This window comes from Rhodnius prolixus, unplaced genomic scaffold (assembly GCF_049639745.1).
Source record: "Rhodnius prolixus isolate KJV_2025 unplaced genomic scaffold, Rpr scaffold_5, whole genome shotgun sequence".
Lineage (NCBI taxonomy): Eukaryota > Metazoa > Arthropoda > Insecta > Hemiptera > Reduviidae > Rhodnius > Rhodnius prolixus.
In genome coordinates, this window is record NW_027411624.1 from 3,733,163 (window position 1) to 3,758,931 (window position 25,769).

General features: G+C 35.6%; 1 protein-coding gene and 1 long non-coding RNA gene across 3 annotated transcripts in view; one reads left to right on the forward strand and one right to left on the reverse strand.

Annotated features, from left to right (window-relative positions):
* Positions 1-4,356: 4,356 nt before the first annotated feature.
* LOC141458844 (cell adhesion molecule 2-like) overlaps positions 4,357-25,769 on the forward strand; it is a 601,780-nt gene continuing 580,367 nt past the window's right edge. Inside the window, exon 1 of the mRNA XM_074137381.1 lies at positions 4,357-4,564. The gene's annotated coding sequence lies outside the window, so the exon portion shown is untranslated. The remainder of the gene's footprint in view (positions 4,565-25,769) is intronic.
* Positions 4,536-5,159, reverse strand: LOC141458846 (uncharacterized). 2 transcript variants are annotated; one of them, XR_012461223.1, is made up of 3 exons: positions 4,919-5,159; positions 4,658-4,847; positions 4,536-4,581 (listed from the first exon to the last, which is right to left on the reverse strand). It is a non-coding gene; the product is annotated as an uncharacterized lncRNA (long non-coding RNA). The 2 variants fall into 2 exon arrangements; XR_012461222.1 differs by having other exon boundaries at positions 4,658-5,159.

Below are 25,769 nucleotides of genomic sequence, written 5' to 3' on the forward strand. Positions count from 1 at the left end.
TTCTGATGTTTCTTAAGATCAAGGTTCACCATTGGCAATGATAATTCGCCGACAGACTTTTCTGCAGATCATCTTTACTAAATGTTTAATGGATAGTGTTGGCGAATAGAATATATGGCGAAATGGAAGAGTCTGTAAGCAGAGGTGGGCCATTCATCTGGACCAATGGATGGTTTGATGCATGCTGGACCTATACAGTCAAGAGCGAAGGTTGAACTTGTAGGTAAATTTAAATGTTTGGTATTTGAGTGGCTACCCAGTAGAGGGATGACCGTTAGGTGGTTGCAGGTAGTAAGTGACATTCTTCACTTTAGTTTTGTCGCTCTTTATGTATGTTATGTTTTATGTGTGTTATGCCTTATGAATTAAGTGAATAAACTATACTTATGTTAATTTATGTTTAAATTCACCCTTATAATTTGTATGTAGTAAAATTACTTAAAATAATATCAATGAAATGTTGGGTACTAGCTGATTTGTGTACCTTTTGGCGTTTAATCAACCCTTATACTTAATTAACATTTTAAACTGTAAGTTTTTGTTAAAGAGATTTTTGTACCTTTTGGATAGATTTTCTTTTTTGTATGTTTTGCAAAGTTACATATCTGCTTTTCAGATTTTATTAAAATTGGGAATAAATTTAATTTTATCATTATAACCTGAAAAGGTGTTAAGTCGGAGTTACTACCACTGGACAGATCTTTTTAAAGAATGATTATAGTTGCGGTCCCCAAACCATCCTCAATAACAATTTTTTTGAGAAAGCGTTTTGAATAAAATAGGAAGGTAATTTGTACGTAAATAGCAAAATTAAACTGCGATTTCAGTACTTCCCTTTAAGAGGAGTAAGAAAAATAAACTGCGATTACAGTACTTCTCCCTAAAAGGCAAAGAGGCAAAGATTTTGAATCGAACTACAATTCATTGATGAAAATCGGTTCACTCATTGAAAATTTTAACGATTGCAATACTTCCTCTTAGTAGGTGTAAGAGCATGATGGCACTTCACAGCCACGTAGAGGAGCTTTAACCACTTCTTCTTACTAAATTTTATCAAAATCGGACTAACCGTTATAGAAATATTGGTAATAATAGTTTTAGAAAGGGCCTTACTTGGGTGGGGCAAACTCCCCTCCTTATGAGGCACAGCGTCGAGACTTTTAAAGTGCAAATCTGTACAAAATTTCGATTCGAATGACACTTTATTCATGAAAATCGGTTTACGTTTCGATAATTTGAAACGATTGCTATACTTCCCCTTAACAAGTGTAAGAGCAGATTGTCGCTTTAATGTTACGTAGGGGAGCCCTAACCCTGTCATCCTACCAAATTTTATCAAAATCGGGCTAAGATTTACAGAGTAATTAATGATAATAATTTTGGAGGGGGCCTTACATAAAAGGGGCTAACTCCTCTCCCATTCCATGTACAGCGTCGCGACCCCCAAAAGGCACATCTACATAAAATTCCGAATCGAATGACATCTCATTCATGAAAATCGGTTCACGCGTTTAGGCGCTACGTTGTTTACAAAAAAGGTAACAACAACAACAACAACAACAACAAGAAGAAGAAGAAGAAGAACAAGAAGAACAAGAACAAGAACATTTTTTGAAAATGCCGTTTTTGCTCATTTTGAGCATCTTTTTTCTCAATATCTATCAAATCTAGGTTGTTGCAAAAAAATTACAGTTATAAAGGAGGATTTGCCCTATATTTTAAAGAAAATTTGGGAATTTTATCTTTTATAGAAAAAGAGAAAAAAATTGTCAAAGTTGGGTGTTTTTCAACGTTACGCTTTTTCATGCAGTTTTTGATGATCAACCCTTATACAACTGTCCTACCGGACAGTTTTAATATAATCAAAGTATATAATTATTATTGTTGTTAGTGTTTAGTTTTAGTTTTTCTCTCATTTTTTTATTTTTTACAAACTAAAGGTCTCGAAACTGAATGAAATCGCCTTATAAATCGTCCGCCCATTGTTGGCCAAATAAAAAACCATACAACATGTTCTCCCCTCCATAATCGGCTCAAACTATATTAAAAGTTGGGGCATGGAGGTCTTACCTTCACTGCCCGCTAGCTAATTACGTATGAGTTTGACAAAAACAAAAACAAACAAAGAACAAAAAAATAAGGAATTAAACCAGCAGCTGACCCTTAGATTTTCTCTTCCTAGGAGCTTCTTACAGCTCACTGTCCGGTGATGGACAGTGTTGTCTGTAACGAGAGAACACTGTCCGGAGGCCGGCAGTGCACTGGAAAAAGCTCCGGGCGCTAATAACCTCAGCTGTTGATGCGCCAAAAAAAAAAAAAAAAAAAAATAAGGAATTAAAACAAATCATTCAAAATATATAGCTAAGATAAAGTTTAGCTAACAGCTGTAGATCCCAATATATACCAGTTTTGTATAATTGTTGTTCAAGGTTAAAATAGAGATTTGTAAAGGAATTTATCAGTGTTTGGCTTGGAAGATTAATGTTGAGCAGTGTTGTTATTAAGGCGAAATCTAATTAATCTATGGACGGCCAGCTGGCTTAGTGTTGCCAGTACAGTCCTCTTCATCTATTTAGACAACAATTGAAACAACACTTCTAAAGCGGCTTCAATCCCGAACTGTAATCTTCAGTTACCCCTTTGTTTAGATCTAATAAAATTTTGATTAGCGAGGAAATTTAACTCTAATATTCTTGGATTAAAAACAATTCTGTTTGATATTTATTTATTATTGATTGATTTTGAATAAATTTAATAATAGATTCTGAAATTGTTCTTCAAAATAGCAATGGTCCCGTCAACCCAGGATAAAAAGGCCCTGAAACCAAGGAAGAAGTAATCCTCCTCATTTCAACTTTCTTGGTTGTACCTAGTAGAAAACTCTTGGAATAACTCGTCTTCTTCTTCAGTAAAGTGTAAGTCTAGTGTAAGTCATACTTCCCACAGGGAGTTTTAAAGGAAATGCTTCAACAAAGATTAGGAAATGGGAGTTACTCTTAGAGAACCCTTTTTTTTTTGGCAGAAATCAAGTAATTAATCAAGGAAATTAAGTAGATAAATCTGACAAGAAATGAACCACCTCCTCTTACCTAAGTAAATTAAAAGTAAAGCGTCCAACTTCCATTCAGATTACGAAATAGAAACAATGTGTACAACATACTATTTCATAAATTTAATGGAGAGGTAAAGAATTCCTTTTTTTGGTCTCTCAAAAACAAAAACTTATCTAAAAACAAATTATGTAGTTTATTTTGAAAGGAAACAAAAAAAGGAATAGAAGTTATATGTATGTAGATATCAGAAGCACGTCGTGGGGGGTCTGTTTGTATGAGGATGAGTTCACGTACATGAAAATGTAACAAGAAAGTGAGTATGTCAGGATGACGATAATGGTGAAGGTGCTGCTTGAAATGAATACCAACAGTAGCTGCGAAGGATATCCTACCTGTCGGCTTCCAGAGAGAAATAAAAACGTAACACCTTTCACCAACATTCTCTTCTACTTCGAACTTTACAGTCTCATTTACATATCTTTTTAAATTGATTTTAAGGGCAGTTCTGGGAAAGTTTAGATAATGTGGTTTTCGCCTAAACTATCATTTCATTGGATTGTCCGATGCTTTCTATTAAAATTAATCATATGGCTGGAATTCTGAGTTGATGGCAAATCGCTGGACCATTTCAATGAAAATCTCAAAAGAATGAAAAATCGCTTCAGTAAAGACGCACACCCGATTGACCAATATTAAATACAAAATTTGAGTTATCAACGACATTTAAGCTATCAACAATTCTAAATTTGAGTTATCAACGACATTTAAGCTATCAACAATTCCAAATTTTGATTTATCAATGACATTTAAGCTATGAAGGACTTTTGTTTTTGTAGATATTCTATTAATCTCGAAAACTAATAAATCTATGTTATTACTAAAAAATTTCACTTATAAAGAAGGATTTGCCCTACATTATAAAGAAAATTTTGGAATTTTATATTTTTTAGAAAAAGAGAAAAATTGTCAAAGTTGAGTGTTTTTCAACGTTACGCTTTTTCGTGCAGTTTTTGACGATCAACCCTTATACAACTGTCCTACCGGACAGTTTTAATACATTTTTTCCTGCAATCAGCTAATAGTGGCCCCAATTATTATACAAAATTCAAATTTTGATCAGTGTTATTTAGTAAGTTCTTATTTTTAAACAATCATAACAACAAAATAATTAAGTAAAATTACTAATCTATTAAGTTATAGATTGGTAAATTCAGTATAATAAATACAAATTTAATTTTAAAATAACTAGCTAACAATTCCCTAATTAAAAATTTTATAAGAAATTTTGTAAACAACCTTGATCTATAACCTAAGAAAAACCTTCTTACATACTGGCCGATCATTAAGCAGTAACTTTACATTCAGGATCAGTGTTTTTCTGTAAATAATCATTTTAAATTAAATTAGTTGCTATAAAATAATGAATAACTTACTTAAAACTTACAAATATATCACTAAACAACTAATCAGCAGCAAGATTACCATTCTCTGGCAGTTATGGAAACAAAATTGTAAGTACAATAAACATCTGTATTAAAAAAAAAACTAATTAGGTACATATCTTCAGCTCAAGTTAATCAAATAATCTAAATTCAATAACGTACCTAAACAACAGTGTGTAGCCTTTTCAGATTAATTTTAGAGTTCATTGTATTTTTTTAGAATTACTGAACAATTTAAGTAGTAGATTTTTTTATACTTCGTTCAAGGTGCTATGCTAAGTTAAAGCATAAAATTTCATGAACTTGGTGCACTATTTTAGAGTAAAGTAACTATTTTTTCGTGTTCAAGGGTCTTGAAATAAATACAAATTTTTTGCTTCAAACTTAACTTGGAAAAATTTGAAACCATCGCAAATACTTTACCATAAGTTCGTAAAGGGTAGTATTAAATGACTCAAAATAAACGTAAAACTACCGGAAGTTAAATATGATTTGGCATCAGACCAGAGTAAAAGAATAAGTAATAAAGATAATGAAATTAAACAGCTGGCCGAGAGGTTTACTTTGTTGACACCTTTTATGAAAATATAGCCCTTATAATTTACTAGCTTTAAATGCTAAGGGATGTCACTAAAAAAAGAAGGAACTCCAGGTCTTTTACCAGCTCGTAAGCTCAATAATTCAATGATAAGACTCTGGAGCAGAGAAACGGATGTAGCAGCAATTTTGTTTTTTTCCCCCCAAAGTCGTTTAACTAGGCATACATTAAACACATGTTCACGAGCAGTACTCCCTGATGGTTTACTACGTTAACCTTATCATTACTTCCGCTCCACCTACAAAACGAGTGGTATTGCAGAAAAAAAAGAGAGAAGGAAAATAATGGTCAGCATAAGTGGTTTTTTTTTGGGTTGAAAGTACTTAATTTTCAATTAGCTGGGACGTTAAAGATTAGTTGCAGTCACCGTTTAAAAGATTACAGCTGGGGATATTAAGCCTGCAGACTTTCTTGGCTATACAGAACCTGGCCGTCGGTAATCTCCCTTTCATGGTGTACTCCTACAAAATCCATTTAATGTATACTCTGTATATATCATGTCCATTATTCATTCCGTTAATTTATTTTCGACCTCCATTAAGGTAGTGTGTAAGTGTCTCTTCCAAATCTTTTTTTCTTATGGCTTTCTCTCAAAGAAATTTTCAAGATTCTAAACTTCTGGGAAATAGAATTGATCTTTTCGTGGAGATAACTTAAAGGTGTTCCGAGTTGAGATTAAAATTATGAAAACCATCTTTGGCATTGCGACATTCTGGCGATCGATAGAGGTCGATGTAGAGCTCTTAGCTGAATATGAACAATTTTTGAGAAGAGGTGATTCTGGAAAGATCAAATGAACACGTCGTAAGTGTGATAATGAGGTTAGGAGGAAACGTTGCCTTCCACCCACTAAATAGATCAGTTCCCTCCTTCACTGACGCTAATTAGGTTCTGTGCCCGGGATGAATACTCTGAACGGTAATGTTCCTGGAACTATGTTTCAAATACAAGTTACACATCTCCATCTATACCAGTGGTTCTCAACCTTTCTGATGCCGTGACCCCGCAATACAGTTCCTCATGTTGCGGTGACCCCAAACCAAAAAATAATTTTGGTGGCTACTTCATAACTGTAATTTTGCTACAGTTATGATTCGGAATGTAAATACCTGATGTGCATTATGTATTCTCATTGCTTCAAACATAGTGATTAATCACAAAAACAGTACTTAATTATATATTGAGAAATATTTATTACTAATTCCAATAAATAACATTAACGGCCATAACGACGTGCGTTCCAGCTGAATGGCGCTGCTGCAGACAGTAGCGCGGCTTCTTAGCGGCTGAAGCCATCGGAAATATGTATTTTCCGATGGCTTTAGGCGATCCCTGTGTTTTGGTCGTTCGACTCCCGCCGGGGTCGTGACCCACCGGTTGAGAACCGCTGATCTATACAATCTGGAAAATCGTTCCAGTTATTTTTGAAAGAATCGCAATAAAGTGAAAAGAACAAAGGATCTACGCCTAGCTGATGGCACCATATTCTAAATTTTATTTAATAAATAATGTGTCTGGATAGGGAAGAATCAGTTGTAAAATTTGGTATTCAATCAAATGTGATTGATTGGTAGGTGTTAGAACTGAGAAGATAAAAGCAAATATTCCCTGGTTAGGGAAGTTTTGGCTAAATAGTAAGACAAATAGGTAGCAGTATTAGATCTAGGTCTAATTGGAGGAAACAAGACTTTAACAGTTGGCAGATTTCGTTCGACCAGAGGGTGAGGTCGTAAATATAGAAAAGGGAGATTGTGATAAAGAGGGCAAGAACTACTTAATTCACCTTAGACAGGGTGGGTAATTATTTCCACCCAGGGTTTAGGGCTGATGAGGTTTGTGGAAATAGCTTCTAGTAGATTGTGAGCCCGGAAGTAGGAGGTAAATGTCTGGATGTTTCTTGTGGGCACACTTAGATACATTAATCAACCAGAAACGTTTGCTTGAGCTACACAGAGGCTTGTAATCCAGAAAATCCTGAAACCTTTTTGGTTAGAGAGAGAGAGAGGGGGGGGAGTAGTTGGCCGCTGGTTCTGATGGTGGTCGATTTATCCCCAAGCCTGCTTCTTCCCCATCCGCAAACCTACCAAAAACACCTAGCCCTAGTAGGATCACCGATTTTATTTCTCCTCCTCTTACTCTATCTACCCAACTCCCAACTACAAGGTTATACCGTTCTCCGAACTAGAGCTGGATTTGGGTTTAAGGTGGTTGCATACAGAGGGAACATTGTCAACAGTAACAGTATAACTTTAATTATTCCCTGTAAGCCAATGGTTCATAGGAACCAGCCACAAGTAATGCAATGCTTCCGCGTTAGCACACACCCTGCTGATGACCAAGAAACGTGCTGACGATCAGGGTAGTCTAAGAGAAGGAGGATTCACTTAGTTGGAGGCACCCAGTGAAAACATACCAACATTGATGTTCTACTTATAATCAATTACTTACTTACTGTAGGGCGCTACGGTCCTGTAAGGACCTTGGCTTCTTTCAGCACAGCATTCCACTCGTCCCTGTCCAAAGCACGGATTCTCCATCTTCTGACTTCGTCATCGGTTTCGACATCGTCCCGCCATGACGTGCTCTTTTTCCCCTTCCACCTGGATTTCCATATAACAATTTTTTTTTTTTAGAATCCTTGTTTCGGGCATCCTTTCTACGTGCCTTAACCATCTTAATCTGGCGGCTTTAATGAAACAGACTTACTTACTTAACTTATAATCAATAATACGCAGATATTTTTGTCAATGAAACAACTAAAAAGAAAGCAACTTGGCTTCGTCTTTCGCTCATACAACCTGAACATCTTTTTATTGTTTGTAGCTTTAATATTTTCCTTTTTTTTTTTCCAAGCAGCGTTTCCAGTTAATCAAAGGGAAAAGCTGTCCTCCGCAGCTTTATTCCCGTAAGTCCTCAGAGTTTGGAGGATAGTATTGTATCAATCGCTTTTATTTTCTAAAAACTTGACCGCCTAGTCCCTTTCGTCAAGTCATTGACTGTTTAGTCGGAGAAAGGACTTCAACCGGGAACGAAGAAGTACCGTGTCGTAAGAGGAGTGTTTTCTACGCCTTATTACTTAACTTAGAGAGCAAGGCATTGCCTTGTTTAGATACTTGGCTACTTCCTATGCATTCAATGACTTCTTGTAAGAACAGTGAAGGAATTTTTTCATTGCTTCTCGTGCTGCAATTTTGATTTAAGTCGTATCTTCTTCACATTCGTCTTAATGCTACTTTTACTTGGTTTAGTTTGTGGTTAGTATTTTAGCTCTGTTTTATTATTCTTATGTACCACTTTCCCGCACGGGAATCAGGTAAAATTAAATGCGATCACACTTACGCGAAATTAACCTTTTTCTGTAAATTCTTTTTTTCACGTATTTCAATTCAATCAAATACGTCCTAAAAATACGGCAATGATCAGCTACGTATTCTGAAACTAGAGAACACTATCCGGGTGCCGGTAATATACTCGTAGAAAGATTACTCCGTGTTTCAACGATCATAAATGTAGAGCGTATTTTATTTTATAACGTAATTATTTTTTCCTAAACTATTGTGAAAACATGCATTTTTTTTTAAATGCCATATTCGTCATTACAAATCATTTTAACATATTTCTCAGTCACTTAGTGTGAAGTTAAAGTGAGATAGTTTCAGCGTGGAAATCGGGTTACCAGCATTGTTCCTGCAATTCCTTGTTCCAGATGTTGTTTATTTTAGTTTTTTTATTTTGTTTATTATTTTGAAAACTAGTTTCTTCTCCCTAGTACTGATTTGATTCTGTAAAATTTAATTTAAAAAGGAAGTTGGCGAATTAAAATTATTGTTGTAATAATTGAGAGGGAAGTCGTCTTAGTCGTATAAGTAGGATGTTGTTAAGTTTGTTTAAATAGATCTATATTTAGTTATCTAAAAAGATTAATTATTGATGGCAGTAAAATCGGGTATCGAGAGGTTATGGTAGGCATATATAACAGTGTAGGAAGGTTTCCCATTTGATTGCGTTCTATCTTGTTGCTTTAGAATTTATGGTCAAATAAAAGTGAAGCCACATAAAGCCGAAAAGCCTCACCTCATCCCTGGATGCTTTTTCTCTCTCCCTTTACCCCCTCTCCTCGCCATACTTTAATCCTTTGGTTCGGCCCTTCATCATCTTACCAAGTAATATTCTCAGTTATTCCGGCCCCAAACAGTTCTACGTAGTTCTTTATATTTTATTCATGATTTTTTTTGAAGAAAGTCATATTTATAGTTGGGCGAAAAAGAACATAATGCTAGCGAGATTGAAATTTCTCACAGTCGTGGTCTTGCAATTTCACGTAATTTAAACATCGTCGTCAGATGTGAATGTCTACCCAACTGGACATGACGTCGTAGGTGCTAAGCATCCACTTATCTTCCCGGGAAGCCGAATTTCGTGGTTAATCCTTCCAGAAAAAATAGGAAAGGGATTAGCCCTTAGATTAGCGTAATCTTACGCGGCGATCCTGGGTACATATTCATCTACAGGCCCTTAGACTTTTCTTCCTCCTAATGAGCAGTCCTTCTTACAGCTAACTGTTCAGTGAGATGGACAGTGGTTATCTGGCGACCGGCAGTTCACAGTAAAAACTTCACTAGATTAAAAAGACTCAATTATGAATTTAGCTAAATATGGTAATGCGGTTTCCGGCGGATGTATGGTGTGGGTGTTACAACTGGTGATTCATTTGGTGTTATAATAAATAAATAATAGATTTTTATTTATTAAATGAAAATAAATACATATGTACAATGGAGTTCCAGTACGAATACTATAACCTCCAGCAATAATTACAAAAAATTGTATAAAATATAAAACATAAAATTGGAAAATGAGGCAAAAAACTCGTGAAAAAAGACTCAGCCTCTAAGGAAGGTTTTACTTCAGGGAGTCCTTAACTCTCCTGTGCCTGTGCACCGTGTCCAAACTAAATATTTGTCTGCATAGGTGGTTTGTGACTTGATTCACACTTACTAAAGAAACCAGTAGCGAGGTACTTGATGTAGAGGTTCTACATAGTCCATGTTGGTGTTAGAGTGTAAGTCTATAATAAGGTCTGTAGCGGGGGGAAGTTGTGACCGGGTCTGAGGAATTGGTTTTGGATGATCTGCTGCGAGGCGATATTGGATCGACATGTCAGACTCCAGGAGGGAGACAAGCATAAAGTAACATGGGCCTAACCATTACCTTGTACAGGAAGAGTTTTTTTCTCTGGGGACAGTTTAGAGTCCCAGCAGAACAGTGGGAATAGTGCTCGAATGGCTGCTTTGCCTTTATCATTTGGTATTCTTTAGCTACTGTCCGCCCCTGACTAGTCCTTCAAGGCGGGGAGATGATGGTAAATAGTATTCGAACTATTTCTCCCACTCTCGAACCAGCTACATTTCATCTACCCACTTCCGGTGTTCGTCTTTTAATTTTCTAATCCTAAATTCGAGATCATCCTTATCTTTTCAATTAACTACCTGGTCTTCATGTTCTTACCTGTCTATTTATATTCTTAAAATTGGTTGGTTGCTAAAAAATTAATAAAAATTAAAAATTACAATTAAATATCTAAAGAAGACTTAGTCCTGAATACAGACGGCCATAAAATGGCGACCGGAAGTATCGGAATGTGTGTGCACAGCAGCGCGTATGAACGAACAGTTTGGGGAAATTTAAGCAAGTTATGGCGGCCAAGAAGATTGGCTCATGGTTGCCAACCTAATTGAACCCGCCCCCAACCCCTCTCACTAAAACTTATATTGATAGACTTTACCACAATCTAGTTATATTACTACTATATACTGTAACTAACCTGATACTAGAATGGTACGTACATAACTTTGTTTTGCTTAAAGTTTGTGAAAGAGTACACGCTTTCCAGTCAGTCCTCTGGAGTTGTGGAAGCTGGAAGACAGAGTTTCTTAATAGTCTTGACCCTGGAGGACATATTCCTGTTCAACGTCCCACCCACCCAGATCGGTAATAAAATAACTTCTAAGGGAACACTCCCTGGGGGATTTGCTTAGGTTTTGTCAAAAGCATTTCTCGATACAAAACGCGATATTTACAACTAAAAAGAGGAAGGAGTTAATTTTGAAATCTTGGAGTTTAAAGCGGAAATGAATATTTTAAAATTTTTGCGAAACTACATTTTCATTTTCTCCGATAACTGGTTAGAAAAAGTTCGTACTTTAATCGTGCTTATTTTTTTTATTTTATTTTTTTTTTAATGTTTAAGGCGCGTCAACATCTAAGGTTATTGGCGCCCGGAGCTTTTTTCAGAGCACTGCCGGCCTCCGGACAGTGTTCTCTCGTTACAGACAACACTGTCCATCACCTTCCGGACAGTGAGCTGTAAGAAGCTTCTAGGTTGGGTTATGTTAGGTTGGGTTAGATTTGGTTAGGTTAGGTTAGGTTAGGTTAGGTTGGGTTGGGTTGGGTTGGGTTGGGTTAGGTTAGGTTAGGTTAGGTTGGGTTGGGTTAGGTTAGGTTAGGTTAGGTTAGGTTGGGTTAGGTTAGGTTAGGTTAGGTTAGGTTAGGTTAGGTTGGGTTGGGTTGGGTTGGGTTGGGTTGGGTTGGGTTGGGTTGGGTTAGGTTAGGTTAGGTTAGTTTAGTTTAGGTTAGTTTAGGTTAAGTTGCGTTTGGTGAAGTCAGGTTAAGATGGGTTTGGGTTGGTTAGGTTAGGTTGGGTTAGGTTAGGTAAAGTTAGGTTAGGTTGGGTTAGTTTCTTCTTACAGTATTCCCGTTTGCATTCTTCTTCGCAGAATTCATTCTCCTAGCATTCATCCATTACAGCATCTTTATACTACCTGTTGTTGTGATTTAATTTAATTTCATTCTCATCATTTTCACTTCCTGTCTCTTTGTTTACTTCCTTCTTAAATTTTGTTTTTAATTTTAATATTTCAGTGTTGTGTATTGCTCACCACTTTCTGTTGGATCTTTGTTTTCTTGATGCCGTCAGCAAACTCCTTATGGTGGACACCTTTCAATTTTAGGAACTCTCTTCCATTCTTTCACTAAAATTATATTCTTCGGAAAAAGATTCAAGGAATCCAGCGAACCTTTACAGATTCGAAGTCTTTACAAATTAGCTGTCGCATTAATCTACCTCTATATCCTCTATATGACGTTTCCTCATACTTCTACTCTAACGTGCTGCCATCGATCGTGGGAAGCGCCCTTCCAATTTATCAAGAGCCATTAATACAGGTGTCTCTGCCTTAATCTGAGTATAATTCGATTGCTTCTTGATGCGATATCTTTTATGTGCCAAAAAACTTTATGACAGAGGAAAACGAGTGTGAAAAATAAAGCAAAAAACGGAAAGAAATATGAAAGACCTTTTATCAAAAAACTTAAAAACTTGAAATATTTGATCTCTTTTAATCTCGGTTCAGGCTTACGTCTTCTCTTGTCTTGCCATTCTTCTGGTAGCAGGTCTTTTTCTCAACCCCACTTAGGCCGTCTAGAGCCATCTAGCGGCTTCAACGCGTAGCTAGGTTACAGCATAATGTGTTAAGGTGGGAAATCCTGCTAAGAATGTCATTTACGCCTCAATAAATAAACTAGTTTCACTCCTAAAAGGGTTTTAATGAAGAAGTAGTAGTAGAATTAGAAGAAAGATAACTTTCGAAACGTTCGCGTCGGCTCAATTTATTGTAGAGGAAATATAAACCTAACAGCACTGTTATGATTGGGCAAACATAGCAAAGTTGTGGTAATCCCAGATATAGGGTGTAAATATTTAAATGTGGTTAACACCCTAGCTATTATTACCAAGCAGATTTAAAACGATATTTAGCCAGCAATTAACCCAATCTGTTTCACCGTTAATGTTATTGCCTATTATTATTTTCGATTATTATTGAATTTTATTGTGTAAAATTAAATCATGGCCAAACTCCATAAAATTTTATTTCATTATAAAAATAAAGTTTGGATTGGCTTTTTGAACCTTTTTTGGAAATGGAAAACAGCATCGTATCCTTGAACCCCCTGAATTCGAAAATTGAAGTTTCTAACGGTAACTTTTCTCGAAACTTAATATTACGCATAATATTGTAACGAAGTTGACCTGGGCAGAAACGAAAGGCCTAGATTGTTCTAGGGGTTGAGCGACCAAAGTCGGTAACAGGCCGCCACTGCATTAACAAAAGGGCGGTATCTACCTGTGGCAGAGAAGAAAGGCCTAGATTGTTCTAGGGGTTAAGCGACCAAAGTCGGTATCTGGCCACCACTGTGTAGACAAAAGGGCCGGTCTCTATCTGAACTAGAAAGGAAAGAGCTAGATTGTTCAAGGAGTTAGTGACCTATGTAAAAGCCAGCTAAGAGAAAGGCCTCAGTTGGGGTGGTGGCATATGTGTTTTCCCAGCCAGTGATTGACAGGTAGGAGCGAGACAGAGAGTAGGAGGAGGGCGGCCCCAGCTGAGGTGGTGGCACTAGTTGTGTAAGTAAAGTTCTTTCTTAGTAAAAGAACAAGAAAAACTTTCCAATATGTTATTGCAGATGTTGTTTACACATTGGGTATTTTCTTTTATTTGAAAACTAGCGCCCACCATTTTCTTGAATCGATGTTAACATTATTTATCGATTTTTTCAACATTTTCTTGAATCGATGTTAACATTATTTATCGATTTTTCTCAAGATTTTCTTGGATCGATTTTTGCACTATTTATCGATTTTTTAAAAACCTTTTCTTGAATCGATGTTAACATTATCGATTTTTTCAACTTTTTTTTGAATCGATGTTTGCACTATTAATCGATTTTTTCTTCAAAAATTGACACTTTCCTACAGATTGAAGTCAGTTAGTAAAAGTGGTTTGTTACAAGAAAATTTAATTACGTATATTACGAAATAGAAAGTCGTGTGTGAGTGTGTGTGTACAGCAGATTTGTTCTTGTTGCAATCAACATTTAACCCCAAACACATGATTTCTGGGCGATTTGTGAAATACAAATTTAATGTTTCCTCTTTGTAAAATTGTCTGCAAAGAAAATTTATCATATCCTAAAACTGAGATAAATTTCCGGCTCCGAGAGAGAGAGAGAGAGAGAGAGTGAGGGAGAGAGGGAGTGAGTGAGTGAGAGAGAGAGCAGCGAATGCTTGCCATTGAGATCAATGTTGAACGTGGTTGAACTATTTTATTATATTTAGAGGAGAAGGCACCGCCTCCACAATCAGAACACGCCCCACAATATTTCATACACTTCATTAGTATTCACATTTAGATATCTCTATGGCTGTGGTAATTTTAATAATTATTTCCAATGGTAATTATAATTGTTAAAACCAATTGGTTATCATTTAAAGCTCACACATATTATGGTTACGACTTTGTCGACTGTTCCAGGCAGATAAGTTTCCAATGTTTCCAGTGTGTATCCAAATAATTTATTACAACGTATATTTTTGATGTAGAAGCAGTTTTAATGAACGTTGATTTTAATTGGTGCGCTCAGCGATATTTAAATAGTACACTAAAAATAAGTACGCCAATCGTCAACATTGTTGCGTCACATTTTCGATATAGATTTTTTTTATATGATTGTTTGTCTGTCTTGTGTTTGAATGTGCGACTGTCCGAAGGTAATGGCGTGGCTAGTAAGTTTCCTTTTAGCTAGAAGTACCTCCTGTAATGAATGGCTTTTCCGGGATATCCAGTTTTTACAGCGCACTGCCAGCCTATGGGCAGGGTTCTCTTGTTACAGGACAACATCCATGACCATCACCGGACAGTGAGAAGCAGTAAGAAGATCCTAGGGCAGTGATGGCGAACCTATGACCCGCGCAAGCTTTTTCACTGACCCACAATTGCTAGGCAACCATTTGTTTGTTTACGTGGGTTGATTTAGATTTTCTAATTATGTGGACAATTTATATTCTATCTGTATTGTTTTCAATCACAAATTGACACAAAAGCTATCTATAATCTTTAGTTTGATCATTACAGTTCTAAAAGCGCAAATGACGACAAATGCTTTTGTAGTGTTTGAAATAAAGCAAAAGTGTTTACAAAATATCAAATAAAATGTTTAATTTTACTCATATTTTGCTTGTTAAAAAAATCGACAACCCAAAGCACAAATAACCATATTAAGATTGTTCTTCAGATAAAACACACTTTAGTAAGGTTTTGTTCAGTTATGTTTGTAAAAAGAGACTTCCATAGCCACTTGTTTCGTCCCCGTTTTATCCGTTAAGCCAACTGAATTTTAAAGATGTTTAGTTTTGAAAATATTCAGTTTAACATTTTTAAACTTAACTTTTTGTGCAAATGGGCATCAGTGACCCAAGAACTAGTTCTGAAAAAAAATGAACAAAATTTGGCCCACGTCTCAAAAAGGTTCGCCATCCCTGTCCTGGGGGAACAGAAAATCTAAGAGCTAGATTTAAATCCAGAATCTTCCAGTTCGCTAAACTCGCACAAAGCTAAAATCCCTCTGTTTTTCAGTGTAGTATAACGGATGCAACTTGTAGTTCGAACGAAGTGAATAAGTAAGATACTAGGGAATTGATAGAGAAGATCGTTTGTGGGTCCATCCCATTGTTTAGTCTTAACAAAGATTTTTTCTTGGACACAAAAACTGAATATTTGGTGATTGTCACAATCACAAACGACTCACTTTTAAGACATTTTTAATCACCGTGGAACCTCTTCCGGTAAAAAACAATCTATTTGAAGAAAACCAGTGGTCCCAGTGGGAAGGGGAGAAATATGAAGAATTTATAATAATGGTTAGTAGGGGAAGTAAGATCCCAATGGTTGGTGGACCAGTTTGGAGAAGGTGTGCAATGTGCGGAAGTGACGAGGCAGAGGGGTGTAGTTGTGGGTTACACGCTGCCCCCAAGGTAAGCAGCGGTTGCAAGTGAAAAGGCCATCCCATAAGTTGGTTCTATAGGCCCCCATGGAGCGAATATTGGCAAGTCCTGTGGCCGCCACCTGACGCTTCCATAAAGTAGCGTTCAACGGGGAGGCCGAAGCAGGTCTCTGGAGGCTACCTGCTTACTCACAATCCCTTTACACCCTTTTTCCTTGTTGTCCCTTGGTTTTCCATTTACCCACTTTCCCTATAAGAAAACTATCGTAAGATCCTCTCTCTCTCTCTCTCCACATTTCACGTCTTAACCACTCCATGGAGACGCATAGAGGACATCTGCGTTCTTCCTTAAGTCCACACTGTTCCAGCTGATTTATAGTCAAGTACCCACCTTCATGCAGAGAGTTCTTTCTGTAAGCTTTAGTCAAATTGACTGCCTCTCAAACTGGACATCACTTCCTACCATTTCGGCGAAGTATTGGTTTCGAACCCTACATTGAGAAAAATCTGGCATGACTTTCTCTTATCAAAGTTTACCTAATTAAATGTTCTTGCAGCTGGATTCGAACCCGGGATTTTTTGCGTGCTACGGAATTCAGTTCACTGTCCACGTAGCTAATCCCTTACTTTTTAATCCCCAATAGTGCTTCAACAGATAAGTCCATAAATTCCTCTAAAATGTTACTTCCAAAGATAGTCGGCTAGTTTGCTCCACCACTCCTCTGGATCGGAAGAACTCTTATTCGCAATTTCCCGGGAAAATGTTTCAAAGAAAATGTGTAAAGCGGATGAGCAATAAACGTACCAAGTTTACTGAAAGTCCTATGCGATCTTTTATTATATTTATTTGGTTTAAATTCTAATTTAATTATTTATTTTGAAAATTTACAAAACCCAGAAAAAGTGGGCATAAAAATAGTGACTAAAAGTTGCCTTTTTGAAAGTCAGTGATTATAAGATAAGCTAAATTATAGAGCTTCAAAGCCTGATTATAATGTTAACGCTGAAAGTTAACGCTAGAAATATGGTTACGTATTTATTAGTAGTCTAAATCCGTAGTCTAAGAGCCGGGCTTAGGCCCTCCCCCCCCACTTAAATTCCCCTAAAATCCTCCCCATAATTACAAAGTTGAAGTAAATTGGCGCCTGCGGCATCACTAGTATAGATAAAGTGAAGTAGCTTAATTTGAATCAATAGATGCTGATAATTAATAGACTCTTGGCTTGGAGAATAGACTTTCGGGAATTATGCTAGCAACAAGATGGCGTTGGAAAAGTTTGTTCTTCTTCTGCACTCCTACATCCACTCCTTACCGTGCTGGGAGGATGTCCCAATGACTGGGAGAAGGCTTTCTACAAAGAAAGTAGAGGATTTCCGTCCAACAAAATCAAGACTACTATTTCCGATTTCACTTATTATTCTAAAGAACAAGTTTTTATTGGATTTTTTATTTTTGAAGAAAATTTCCATTTTCCGGGTGGAGGGGGGATTTCAAGCCATGCACCCTCTCCCTAACTTCGTCATTTCTGTGCATTGTACGGTTTTTCAATCATCCTAAATGATTGAATAAGATGTAGAATATTGTTCATCATTTTTTTGATTTCTGATTCATTAATTCATCAAAGAAGAACGATTATTCCCAATTTCATTCATAATTTTTTATTTATTTTTTTAAGACAACTACGTCATCTTAAGGGCTTATAACACCATTAGGCAAGTAAAGAGATATCTCGATAGGAAATTTGTTGGGCGTGTTATATCAACACGGGAGACTGTTCACCGGATTTGACACCTATGGACTATTTCCTTTGGGGATACCTGAAAAACAAGGTGATTATTCATAACTTTTTTCTTTCTTTCCTTATTTCTGCTTATCTAAAAGCATTTCTAAATCTAGGTGTATCAGAATCAAGACGGAATTGCATCTGTAGATGAACTAAAGCAGAGAATAATAGATGCCTGTTAAACTCGGTTAAAGCAGAATCTATTTCTTTGGCAGTAAGCAACAATTGGCAGGAAAGAGCATGTCTATGCATCTCACAATGGTGGAGGCCATTTCGAACATGATCTGAAAATATTAATGGAGGAGTAAAATTTATAATAAAATAGTACTTTTCTTCTTATTCAATCAAAAAAACCCGTTATAATATCATTTTGAAATTTCTTATAAGAATCATGATTTCATTCATAACTTGTAAAATATCGCTCACAGAAAAAAATCGGTCAAGTAAATTTTTCTTAAAAAAATAGAGGAATCTAGTTCTGAAATAAAAACCAAACCTCCCCATTTGAAAAAATGAAGTTGGTGCCTGTATCTCGCTTCTGGAAGCACCGAAAAAAATTTACAAATTAAATTTGGATTTCTAACAAAAAACTAAGGGAACACGTATTTTTTAGTTTTTTTTTAGCTATCTTAGTTTCCGAGAAAAAGTCGTTATCCATATAGCTTGGGACACCCTGTATTTGAAAATAAAACAAACAGGCTTAAGGTAAGAACATAAGTTTAGTACAGAACTTAAGTAAGTACAAGTCTAAATATATTTTAATAATATATAACGAATGAAGATTCAATTTAAAGGTTAACCTTTTAAGAGCATTTAAATTCTATTAAGGATATAACTAAATGCTGTTCTATTATTAAATTGTTTATTACCATTTACTTTACAAACAACAACAACCGTGGAACAAGTAGTTTAATTACCAAACAACTATTGTATCTTCGTGGTTTATGGTAGAAACTTTCATCCAAATATCAAGTCAAGAATATTAGAGATATAGTTGGCATTTTGCAAGCATCAAGTGTTATCATTTATCATTTTGGTGAAAATTTTCTTTCTCATGACGACAGAGACTGTAGTCACGGTGTTTAACCTTTCTCCCGCTCCGGGAAATCGCTAAGTGTTAGCAAAATTCACCAAGACTAGGTCCATAGTCAAAAGAGATTTCCAGGATTAAATGGTACAAACCAAATTAAATTGGAACCTAACAGTGACTAGGGATCCTAGTTAAGTAGAGTATTGGTAGAGGGGAACTGGTAGAATTGGGAACAGTTACGAGTTGGTTTTAGCAGTTAACGTTTCTCAGTTTTATTGTGTTGTTAGTTAACTCTCCTCTCCCTCTCCTCGGATGTTTGGTGAAAGTGTGGTGGGGGGGGGATCGGAAGGAGGGTATGGGAGATGTTAAGATCGCATGGGTGTGATCGTGTGGTTATGTCAAGTGAAATTTTAGGAGTACAAGAGTTTACGTGAGCGGAAATATTGGTGGGAGGCGTATGGGGGTTTGAGTAGGGGTTGGTAGTTAGGATTAGTGAATTGTTTTATGGTGGTGGTGGTGGGGGTTCGAGAACTGTTCAGGTTCATGCATGCTCACCTCGTTACCCCCCACCACCACCACCACAGTTCACTTTACTAGTTTAGGAACCTCCTTACTTGGCGGCGCCCTTGTTGGCAGGCTTTAGCAGTTTAGTTTGATAAATTATTACTATATTCATTAGAGCAATGTATAAGTGTGCGCCCAGGTGTGATATATATATATATATATATATATATACAGAGTTTCAAAACAATCGCACACTAGCAATGTTGCCTTTGTGCATTTGTATTCATTTTGGACTCGAAAGCTAAGTTTAAGTTTAGCATAGTAATTACAACGTTCAACTAAATTTAACAAACTATATTTATTAATGAGTTGTGAACTTCAATTAAAAACTAGCATTTTAATAATTTCATCTCAATCTTTTTTTTTTTCATCCCCGGTTTTAAAAAGGAAGTGATGTAATAGTTATTTATTTAACAAGTGTGGAAAGTAGTGCTTTTCCTCACGCGAGGCAGGGTTTGCACGCACGAGCGAGCGAAGCGAGTATCTTTTCTGCAATCATTAGGGTTATTAACTAAAAAAAAAAAAAAAACTAAACAGGAATCACCAGAATCCATTTTAAATTTCTATAAGGTAACACTATAACCTTTTTAACTGTTCTAATTAAAAATATCTAATTATTTATTAAAGTATTATTTTTATTTCTATATTCCTTTCAATTTTTATTTTATTTTTTAATATTCGTTTTTTAATTATTTAGTTACGTTAAATAAGCTTATTAAAGTTTTACAGAAAATATTTAATAACAAAACTTCTTATATCAAGGAAGCACAATAAAGTTTTTCCACTCACTAGTGAGGAAAGTGACACTAATGGGAACTTTCCCCCACTAGTGAGGTAAAGTTGGGCATTACACAGCTGATTTTAATTGAGTAATGAGAACATTCCTACATGGTTGCAGAAATTAGTTATTTTCTTAATGATGGGTTTTTTTTTTTTTTTTTTGACCGTTATTGTTGGATCATTTTTGGGGAATATCGAGGTGCGGTCTTAAATAAAAACAACTTTTCTGCTTTATACCAACGTTTCGGTAATTTTTATCACCTTTTTTATTCTAACTTTTTTTATAACAACCTGAAGAAGAAGGAGTTCTTAAATTGTGTTTTTAAAAATAGTAAAATTAGCAACCAATATTTTAGATCGCAGTGGCCATGGATTACCATCAAGCGAGCGAACACACGTTCTAACTACATGAAAATATATTGGAATGCTCGCTCGGTTGGTGTAAGCTTGCTCCCCGAAAACCAGCCGTTATCTTAACTAATTTATAAGAAGAAATATAAGAAGTTTCTTTCAGCTTCAGCATTCAGGTTTTCTGTTTTGATATACAGTCGGCGGTTATCCGCCACCCTTTTATCCGTCTATTCCAATTGACCGTCACTCTCCTCAGTATTTAAAAATTATAAAAAAAAAAAAAAAACCAAAAAATTATTTTAAAAAGAAAACTATTTAAAAATTTATTTTAAGTGTCCAGAAATTTTAAAGAGTCCTTTTTAGCCTTAAAAAAAGAGTCCTTTTGTCTTAAAAAAAATATCTGGGGTTTACCCCATTTGATATGGTACTTAAAAGCAAATACATACACAACGCGGAGTGTGAATATTTTCTTTTGACATTTTTTCCTTTGTCTTTTAGGTACATACTCGTGTCCATCATTCGACAGTTTGTGGGGTTTTTTTTTCCTAAAAAGATCAACCACAAACAAAACCGCCCACAAAACCCGATTAGATGTCGCCCGACATTGTATTCATTAATTTTAATACCCAATAGAATGAATTGAATAATGAAAGATACCTGGACCTTTAAGGCTTAAGCGTATAAACGTATAAAATATGTATACCAGCTAATACAAAGTTTTATACACGTTAAACAAAATAATCTGGAAATTTTCCTGTTTTTTTCCATTATCCGTCTATTCGACTATCCGTCACGTGTCCCGGTCCCGGTCATGACGGATAACCGAAGACTCCACTGTATTTTGTAAAGATATTTCCGGGGACTTTTAACATAGATATTTCCGGAGATTTTAAACATAGATATTTCCGGTGAAAAATCGATCTGGCACGATCTCAATTACCCTCTTTACTTAGGGGTAAGAAAAACAAAAAAAAGTATAGACCGTGTAGCAAATGTAATTTCTCCAAATATTTCTATTTCCCTTAACTCATCCAAGCTTCTTCCGTCTATCTTATAGCCAATGACCTATGGTAGAGACTATATCGTACAGTTCGGAAACAGCTTATTAATATAAAGTAATACTTTTAGCACTCTATATATCTGGGACAGCTAATAGGATTTGAAAATAGGAATGAAAAGAGTGGTAGAAAGAAGAATTACATTAGCGTGGAGAAAATATTGGTCGCTGAAGCATCTAATGAAGAACCGCAAAGTGCCAATAAAGAAAAAAAGGAAAAATATTAGATTGCTGTGTAATGCCTTGCTTAACATATGGATGTCAAACATGGACATTAACAAAGAAAATAATTAATAAGTTAATAAAAGTGACGCAAAGGGCAATGGAAAAAAGTATGAAAGGTGTGAAAAGAAAAGACAGAATCAGAAGCTCAATAATTAGGCAAGAAACGTTAAGTTAAAGATATAGAGAAGACCCTGAAATGGAAATGTGCTGGCCATGTTGTGCGATGTAATGATGGAAGATGGTCTAGGACATGCAACTTTATGGACGGCCCTTTTATGGCAGCAGGAAGAAAGGAAGGCAGAAAATGAGATGGCAGGATGACATTGTAATGGTAGCCGAACACAAGTGGTATAAAAGAGTCTACAATAGAGGCGAATGGACAGAGATGGGAGAGGCCTGTGCTCAATGATTGGGCCTGCTTTCAAATAATTAAGTTTTATTCTATTTTATGCAAAAAAGTAGTTTTTGTTTATATTTTTGTTTTTGATTAAATATTTTGATTTATAATTAACTGAAAAGAAAAAAGAATAAATAAATTATGTTAAATTTTATAAATCAGTTAATATGTATGTAAATAGAAATAGAAAAGAAATTTAGTATTCTGGGACAATTGTCCCCTAAGAATAAATACAGGTACAAATAGAGGCCTTAACAGTTTGGCCTGTGATTATACAAAAATTAAATAAATAAATAAGTATTTACAAAAGTGAAAATATAATAAGTGAAAATGAAAGTGAAAATAAAATAATAAAACTGCAGAAATTAAGGAAATAAATTAAAACAATTAGGATTTCGGAGGAAGCTGAATAGAAAGTAGATAACTGAATAGACGGGATTTAAAGATGGATAGGGTAGGAGCATGGCGGACAGATGATGGTAAGGAGTTCCAGAGAGAGGTAGCACGTATTAGGAAGGACTTGTCAAAGGATGAGGTACGGTGAGAGGGAATATAGAGATCAGATGAGCGAGATCTAGTGTTACGGGTATGGATGGAGGATTTAAACTTAAGGAGTTGAAAAATATAGGAAGGCCTTTGAGATTGGATGACTTGAAAAAGGAAAGAAGCCAAAAAATATTGGCGGCGATAGACAGGAAAAAGCCACTTCAACTCATCGTAGCAGTGCGAAATGCGGGAGTCTCTGGAAATGGAAATATGTAAAGAAACCAATAAAGGCTTATCATTATTATTATTATTAATACTTTTTGAACCACATTCTAACGAATATTTTTTTTAAAAAAAAGGCCAACAAACAAAGAGGAAAACAAAGTTATCCACAAAACGAAAGAAGTTTTTAAAGAAATGAATATTAGGCGGCATCAAGATAAAAGTAAAAAGAAAATAAAATAAAAAATAAATGTAAAATAAAATGCAAGTAATAAAAGATATAAAAGATAAGTTTATTGCATCTCAGTTCTTTTTTATTTTCCTTTTTTAAACATTCATTTTGTTAAAAGCTTTTCAACTTATTTTGGGTTTATTCCAGAATTCGTTTTCCCTTTTTTATTTATATTTTATTTTTTTCAATTCTTTTTTTATCTCATAACTTTCTTGTAAGTTTGTCTTCTGCTCTTTACAGCAGTGCGAATAGAATGCACAAAAAATGTTCTTTATTAAAAATTAAATTCTTTTTTTATAAAGTCCATGTTTTAACTTTAATAATCTAATGTTTTCCAAAACGAAGAGGAAGTATGTAGGTGTGTGAGTGAGACAGTGAAAATGAGAAATACAGAGAAAAACAAATCGCGTTAGAGTATTGTTAGCTATTAGTTTAGCCATTACTTATTAATGATTACGTAATAAATAAAAATGAGACCTGTAAAGCTAATATGTATTGTTGGTTTAGTGGGTTCGATTCCTGGTGACTAGGACTTGGATTTTATTTAATGGTTAATATGAGAAATTTACAGTAAAGTATGTTAGGCGGTTATAGGCTAGACCCGCAAAGCTAAGATGTATTGTTGGTTTAGTGGGTTCGATTCTCCCTGTCTAGGCCTTGGATTTTATTTAATGGTTAATATGAGAAATTTGCAGTAAAGTATGTTAGGCGGTTATAGGCTAGACCCGCAAAGCTAAGATGTATTGTTGGTTTAGTCGGTTCGATTCCCCCTAGTCTATGCCTTGAATTTTATTTAATGGTTAAGATGAGAAATTTACAGTAAAGTATGTTAGGCGGTTATAGGCTAGACCCGCAAAGCTAAGATGTATTGTTGGTTTAGTGGGTACGATTCCCCCTAGTCTAAGCCTTGGATTTTATTTAATGGTTAATATGAGAAATTTACAGTAAAGTATGTAAGGCGGTTATAGGCTAGACCCGCAAAGCTAAGGTGTATTGTTGGTTTAGTGGGTTCGATTCCCCCTAGTCTAAGCCTTGGATTTTATTTAATGGTTAATATGAGAAATTTACAGTAAAGTATGTTAGGCGGTTATAGGCTAGACCCGCAAAGCTAAGCTGTATTGTTGGTTTAGTGGGTTCGATTCCCCCTAGTCTAAGCCTTGGATTTTATTTAATGGTTAATATGAGAAATTTGCAGTAGAGTATGTTAGGCGGTTATAGGCTAGACCCGCAGAGCTAAGATGTATTGTTGGTTTAGTGGGTTCAATTCCCCCTAGTCTATGCCTTGAATTTTATTTAATGGTTAAGATGAGAAATTTACAGTAAAGTATGTTAGGCGGTTATAGGCTAGACCCGCAAAGCTAAGATGTATTGTTGGTTTAGTGGGTTCTATTCCCCCTAGTCTAAGCCTTGGATTTTATTTAATGGTTAATATGAGAAATTTGCAGTAAAGTATGTTAGGCGGTTATAGGCTAGACCCGCAAAGCTAAGATGTATTGTTGGTTTAGTGGGTTCGATTCCCCCTAGTCTAAGCCTTGGATTTTATTTAATGGTTAATATGAGAAATTTACAGTAAAGTATGTTAGGCGGTTATAGGCTAGACCCGCAAAGCTAAGGTGTATTGTTGGTTTAGTGGGTTCGATTCCCCTGTTCAGATTTTATTTAATAGTTAATATGAGAAATTTATAGTAAAGTATGTTTGCTAGTCGCCTCCGTCCACGACATCTAATTGGGCAGTTGGACGTAAAGCCCTGCCTGAAAAAATAGGCAATTACTTTACTTTACTAATAAATAAAAATAAAAAATCAAGAAGCTGATTGTAATAGAAAAATCTCTTACCGGAAATTAATATGATGTTAAAAAATAAGAGGGATATTTTCCTCTCTCTTTTCCTTTGGGGGCGTTGGAGGAGTTGAGTCAAAAAAAAAAAAGAAAAACTGAATTAAGGAGGGAAGTAAAAAGTTGGCGGAGAAAGGAAAATACGGCGGGATAATGGAGGGGGATTTTTTTTATTTTATTTAGGAAACTAGTAATCTAGGAGCGGAAGTTGCAGGTCACGAAGAGTTCACTCTTTCTGTTGGCTACCTGTAGAATGCAGCACTTTATTATTTTAGTTATTTATTTTTAGGTTAACTTTATTTAATTTTTTTGGGGGGGGCGGGGGAGGGAAAATAAATTCAAACAGCTGTTGATGTTGAAATACTTGGCCATGTATTTTATTTTCCCTGTTTCACCTGGAAATAGAGGCCATTTCCGGTATTGCGATCTTGTTTCCAAATTAATAAACATAATTTCTTAAACTTGCGTTTTACTTTAAAGGGCCACTTTCTCGTGAGTTATCGAGATTCTGTAAACTTCCTGTAATACATCGCATGCGTATAGCTTTATGGCGTTTACTACAATTATCTTTCTGTAAAAAATCAGTTTTAGGCCCACTTTTGAAAAGTGGAAAGAACCTTAATTGGATTTCCTTTGAGGTGAATGAAGAAATTACTCTTAGGATTTCCTATAAACCTCATATGTAAATACGCTAGGCGCAACGGTAGCCGAGCGGTTATAGGCTAGACCCGCAAAGCTAAGATGTATTGTTGGTTTAGTGGGTTCGATTCCCCTGTTCAGATTTTATGTAATGGTTAATATGAGAAATTTATAGTAAAGTATGTTAGGCTAGACCCGCAAAGTTAAGATGTATTGTTGGTTTAGTGGGTTCGATTT